Here is a 6,554-nt window from a genome sequence, read left to right as displayed (position 1 = left end):
AAAATAGTAAAAATAAGGAAAAACCCTTGAATGAGTAGGTGTGTTCAGACTTTTGACTGGTACTGTACAATTATTTATATATATATATATTTTACCATAACTTTAAAGAGGTTTTAATAGATATACTTTCATTTAATGAGACGTTGGTTGCTTCATCCTTGGATGGTTTTTGCCAACTTTAGCAGAAGTAAATGTATCTACATAATAAAAGGTTGACAGTTAGGTATAATAATATATTACTAGCAGTACCCCACCCTTATGGGCAGTAAATTATTGGAAATTAATCATTTGGTTCAATGCAATCCCCCCTCCTGCAATTCAAAAATGTGTTTATCTATTCATTCTTTTGGTCTCTGGATATGTAACGGTAATCTTTGCATGAAGAAGTGGACCAAAGCGCAGCGTGGTAAGTGTTCATGATTTATTCTCAAAAAACACTTGAAAAAAATAACAAAGAGCAAAACGACAACGAACAGTTCTGTCAGGTGGAGAAACACAAAACAGAAAATAACTACCCACAAAATACAGTTGGGAAAAAGCTGCCTAAGTATGATTCTCAATCAGAGACAACGATAGACAGCTGCCTCTGATTGAGAACCACACCCGGCCAAACACAAAGAAATACAAAACATAAAAAGTGAACATAGAATGCCCACCAAAATAGAGACATAAAATGTATCCTAAAATGATCTCTACGGTCAGGGCGTGACAGGATATAGCAATATTCTCATCTCCAGAGCATTTAAAAAAACTCCCATAGGCCTAATTTCCCATAGGATTATTGCACTGAAATGTTGTGATTGGCCTACCATGAACCTATGCTCATTTACAGTACAGTATATAAAAAACAGTATAGGTGGGCTCCAGATGAACTTTRCCCAACATTTTCAGTTGGTTGCACCAGCCCATGATTTGGTTGCACAAAAATTGTCACAGCGTCGCGCAATAGAAGAATACATTGTAATACTGTTATAAAGTATTTCACAGTGCTTAAAGGGTATGTAGTATAAACAGAACCACATGTAACATATGGATTTGCATTAGTGTACGCGTTAAAAGTCCCAATGCAAAGTTACACACCACTATTCTATTTTTCAAATTATTACATAAAACCGATCGAAGTCATGACAGATTTTTTTGTCGTTTTTTGGGGGGTGAGCACTCATGACTACTGGTTTCAATTACATTTTCAGCCAACTTGCGAGCAAATACTTTATGAATATATTGTTACAAATCAGCTTGCAAGGTTGCTAGCAAACTAGCCTGCTAACATTAGCCCTACCAGCCTSCTAACTTTACATGAGCACTTCATGAGTCAGCCAGTTGCTYTCAACAACTACATTAAATATAACCAACTTTTTTTGAAATACATAACAACATCTAACCAGCTATCAAAGAATGTTATATGCAGTTAATGTTACCTTAGCCAGCAAACTAGCCAGCCAGTTAACGTTGGCTATTTCAGCCAGCTAGGTAGCCAGCCAGCTAACGCTACAACAATCAAGACCAGCGAGCACAGGCAGTAACACACAGAACAACTAAAACAAAACCCTCCAGCAGATAAAAAAAAAAGCAAAGAGAGTGGACACAAATATTGACGGATGGGGTCAATCGTGGTTCGGACTATAGGCTGAGTTAGCTACCAAAGAAAGCGAGAGCCAGGGAGAGAGGCACTTCTGATGTGAAAAGCCTAGCTATTTTAGCCAGCTAACTAGCCTTATCAGCTAGCATACCATGGCAAAGGAAACTTGCCAATTCCAGTGTGTGCAGTAAATGGGATAAGAAATAGGTTCCCAAATGAGGAGAACATGTACTACACTGTCTTCAAGTTAACATCCAAAGAATTCAAACACGTTTTTACCTTTTCATTAACAGTTATAAAAATCACTTTTGACATGGAGTGCTTTTTGTGTTTATCTGTCACATTTCACTTTGTGATCACAGTCCCCATAATAATGATAGTTAATATATAATAACAATTCCATTGTTGAAATACAATACATTTCTTTATGGATGYTTGAATTCCACTCTGAAAGCTTGGCGGCAGCAGCAGAGACATGCCACGCTTTGTGTGAGGATCGTCAAGGAGCCAGGTCCGATGAACATAGACCTCGGGCGGGTGTATAACTGCTGCTTAAACTTATCAAATTATCTCAACTCAGTAATGGGAAGTAAACAAGGGCAGAGAATACAAGGGAACAACTTTGTGTAACTAAACCCTAGTGACAGTTACTGCTCTACCCTAGCAGACGGACAGGAATCAGCTTAGGGCTGGATGTGTGTTGATGGCAGCTTGACATTAGAAGGCGGATGTTGAACTGTGGTGGTATTCAGGTTCCTAGAGGAAGAGAGGGAGAAATACAGAAATAGAAATAAATGTTACTCAAGTTGTCACACATACTTTGAATCATTATGACACAACATATTACCAATGAGACAATAACAATACTTACTGCATGAGTACTGTCTCAAGCCATTACAGAGCAGGCCGGAGAAGCTGAGGCACGAGGAGAGCCACCCGCATGTAAAAAAGCCCTACACGTTACATGATATACTCCCTAAATGCCTAGTCCTTCATGGGAGTCAGACCCCAGGATCCTGGAATGAACTCCACCATTCTGAAGCCAGTTTCAACGTCCCATGAAGGACCAAGCATTTAGGGAGTATCGCGGCATGTATCTCACAGGAGAAAGCATCAGACGGAGTGAAACAGCATCCCTCTGCCTTTCTACGTGCAGGCCATCTATCTGATGCTGTCTGGTCCAAACAAGTATGACATTGTTGCAGCCCATAGCATTGAAGGSAAGGGAAGCCAGTGAGCGTCTGGCCTCCCTTGACAAAAAAAGTATAAAAAATTAGCCAGTCAGCATTGAGCTAAACTGAGCGAGCTCAAATGTGAATGGTCCTGGCACACCAAAAACAAGTGTCATGGGAAGCCAGCTTGGATTTGGTGTCGCTCCTACCAAATCCCTTTGAGAGCATTGACAGAAAAACTTGAATTGTTGCATCTCGTTGTGTTGYCCCTTTCCTAAATTAGCRATGGATGTAGATGGGGATTGGGACTTGTGGTTTTACTTAATTCTCCGCACTGGCCCGTGATTATAATGGCYATTCTGATCAAACCATTAATTCATACATTGTTGTMCCCCTGGCCTGAGAGYATGGAAGTTCAATATGTAGCTAGATGTAGAAGGCTAATGTTAARTAGCCAATTTTGCCCATGAATGGAAGTTAGGCTAGTGGGCAAGCATTTTAACCAGGTAGCCTAGGACAACAAGAAATACAAGTGTGTTCTGTATAACAGAGTGATAGACTGTTTTGTCAACATGGAAGAGGAGGATGGCATTGGCATTTCTCTACAAGTAGGGTGAGTCAACATGTTTTTCTACTTGCACGAATGCACACACACTGGACAGAGGTTGCTATCCGGTTTTGTGATAAAACAAAGGTATAGTTGAATTTATTCTGCCACTGTGTCTTCTTATTGTCTTGGCCTTTAGACCTATATATCACGGTCACATGGCGTATGAATGAACAGGATATAGAGTAAACAACGCAATTATTACAACACATAGGTTGTAATATGGCTTTTTTTTGTCTTCCCCGCTACTGGTGGACAAAAAAATTACAAAAACGTTCACTATTTTGCCAGCGTGGTCTGTAAAGACACAAATCATAAACAGGCATGTCAACAATATTGGCAGACTAATAAAAAATAAACATTTATATATTTTGACATTTATATATTMTGACTCTTACCATAGGTGGGTTTGGCCAAATTGTGTATCCACCCTTCTTGGTCTTTGGGAAGGAGAGGGAGTACCTGAGCAGCTAGTCTTTTCTCGCTGCCTGCATCCATCCACTGTTGTCATTCTAATGCAAGGCTGCAAGGTATGATATAAATTGTTTAAAAAATTATTTAAAAAATAAGCATAGGATACATTTGATGGGTTGCTGAATATTGAGAGACACAAACACTGGAAAGGGCTTTGATACACTTGACTGTAATAATGACCATTTCAGTAGTTAGAAAAAATATCTTATTTTGAAATGGCTTTACTGACCTTGCATGCATTCCCTTGTAGGAGAAAGGCGGTGTGCTTCGGCAGGAAGTGCAGCATCKCTCCTTCCATCTGCTGCTAAGACCAGATCTCCACCCATTTCCTTGAGGGTTTTGATGGTGCCACTCTGCTCGACATCCCATGTGTTGAGGACTGCTGGCTCAAGGTGGTTATGCTGGTGACGAAAGAATGTGCTGCAGTGAATAGTTGCCACTCCGATAATGCCGAGCATTCGGAGGACTTTGGTCGGCATACAACCTGACACCAATATGGCAGCAGAAAGGACTAGATTTCCTGCTGGCACCCTCTAGATAGGCTGGCTGGACCATTCTCTCACATGGTTGRACGACTTGCAGATCTGCATGATGTAGAGCGCTGTCCCTCTCGCTGCTGACGTAGTCCCTGAACTCGCCGCACCACACCCAACACAGACTTGGAAAAGCTTCATTAGTTTGMACTGGAARACAATAAATGTATTTTCTCATCCGYACTGGCTGAAGCCTCAGGCTAGCTGATAGTGAATAAATATACTATATGTCAGACATTATTATAATGTCAGACATTTTTACAGATGCTGTAGGGCAAACAATGTCATCTTCTGCATCCTCAGCTGGGATGTAGTCCTCATCCTCCATGTCCTCTCCATCGCCATAGATGTCCTCGTTCTCCTCCTCCTAACCCAGGTTAATCTCTTCATRTTCTCCAATTAATGTGCATTGCACAAACTGGGACTGTGCCATACTGTTGATCGCTTGCCATCCTAGACATATTTCAGTATGTGCACAAATTAAATCTGCTCASTTTTTATGATAATATATTATTGGTATTGACAGCTTTTTCACTGTAACTGCCTGGTGATGAGGTGAGGTGAGCAGTATAAATGTGACATATGAGAAGACAAAGCAACCATAATATCAAATCCAAAGTAACTAGGGCAGAAATAAAAAATTATGACTCACCAACGCTTCTTGTATTTGGCATTGGATATTGCACCTGTTTGTCTTTATGACACGGTCCAGTTGGTCCCAATGCAGGTGARGCGACCGGCACTTCAGACTGTAGAGGTAAAGAGACTATCCGAGAAGGTCTCTCAATGGGATAAGGCTCATCCTGGGCACTGGGTGCTAGACACTAGATTTAGGGTGGGGGAAATGTAGAAAATAGATTAATAATCTAAACATGCCGAATCAGTATTTAAGTATAATCTTCAGTCAACATCCATTTACTGTCTATTTTCACAGCAATTATTTATTATTTTACTATACTATATTGTGAATGTTATTTTCTTTAGGCTTAGGCCATTTTTTCCACTTGGGGGATCAATCATGTCGAAGACTAATATATTTGCCTAACTCTTAATGTATTTATAAATACTAGCTTTCATGTATTACATAACACAAGTAATATTATGTACTATAGCTTACTGTATATTTCTGATAATATGTTATATTATRTAGATGGCTTTGGTTGTTACCAAACTTGTCCCGACACACTTGTCTAAATTGATAGGTCATGTGAAGGAAATGCTATAATCAACCTCAGCCGCATCAGCTAAGTGGATGGTTCACTATTGTCTAGACATGTACACATATTCATGAAATACAATAGATGGCCGTAATCCCCTCCAGACACACCTGGCTAATTTGATGGGTCTTGTAATAATCCGACCTATATGGAGTCTCTTGTTTAGACATGTAGCTAGGTAGCTAGCTAGCTAGCTAGATAAACAAGGAACCGGCGTAATCCCAACCCATACTACAACAAATACAAACATTGTCAAAGCTGTAGTACGAATCTGCAGGTAGCAAAAGCTAATAAACTAGGTTCAATGTTAGCTAGCTAACATTAGGCTATAACTAGKAATGCAAATGGACTTCTGATATGAATAATATTACTACACAGATCATACATGTAACAATTGCTAGCGAGTAAGCAAYCTAACTAACAGTACGCTTTAACTTGCAATTAAAAACTACTTGACAAAAGTAGAAACTTATTTTTGAAAATGTAGCTACACTCTTACCCATATACATGGATGAACGCTTCATGGCAGACTGGAACCATTTTATTCAATTTTGTTTGTAGCTAACGTTACATCTTTTGGCCAGCGTTGTGTCAAGTCACTACGGTTCACACTGACCGTGTAGCCCATCACTTTTTCCAACTAATCTGTTGATAGCGCCTGCTAAATTCAGTGCATCAATGTTGTTGAGAAAAGTAGCAAGACCTTTGTAGTTCTCGATAGCTAATGTTATATCTTTCAAAAACGGTGCAGTAGAAAGTACTGTCAACACATACTGAACAGCTCACGTTATAGACAGAAGCATGCTTGATGGCAGACCAATCCAAACTCATTTCCAAACTCATGGATGGGCATGTCCAGCCCATCCATTATCTCAGCCAATCATGGCTAGTGGGAAGGTTGCCACTTTTTCCATGGCTAAACCAACTAGGCTTGCAAATTAACAATTGTATTCGTATTTTTATGGATGG

General features: G+C 39.8%; 1 long non-coding RNA gene across 1 annotated transcript; it reads right to left on the bottom strand.

Moving 5' to 3' along the window:
* Nucleotides 1-469: 469 nt before the first annotated feature.
* LOC111972075 (uncharacterized) lies at nt 470-5,055 on the bottom strand. The gene is made up of 3 exons (XR_002878366.2): nt 4,065-5,055; nt 3,760-3,884; nt 470-2,338 (listed from the first exon to the last, which is right to left on the bottom strand). It is a non-coding gene; the product is annotated as an uncharacterized lncRNA (long non-coding RNA).
* Between the last annotated feature and the right edge of the window lie 1,499 nt (nt 5,056-6,554).

Source organism: Salvelinus sp. IW2-2015, linkage group LG13 (genome assembly GCF_002910315.2).
Source record: "Salvelinus sp. IW2-2015 linkage group LG13, ASM291031v2, whole genome shotgun sequence".
In the NCBI taxonomy this organism is placed as follows: domain Eukaryota; kingdom Metazoa; phylum Chordata; class Actinopteri; order Salmoniformes; family Salmonidae; genus Salvelinus; species Salvelinus sp. IW2-2015.
This window is presented reverse-complemented; position numbering and strand designations above follow the sequence as displayed.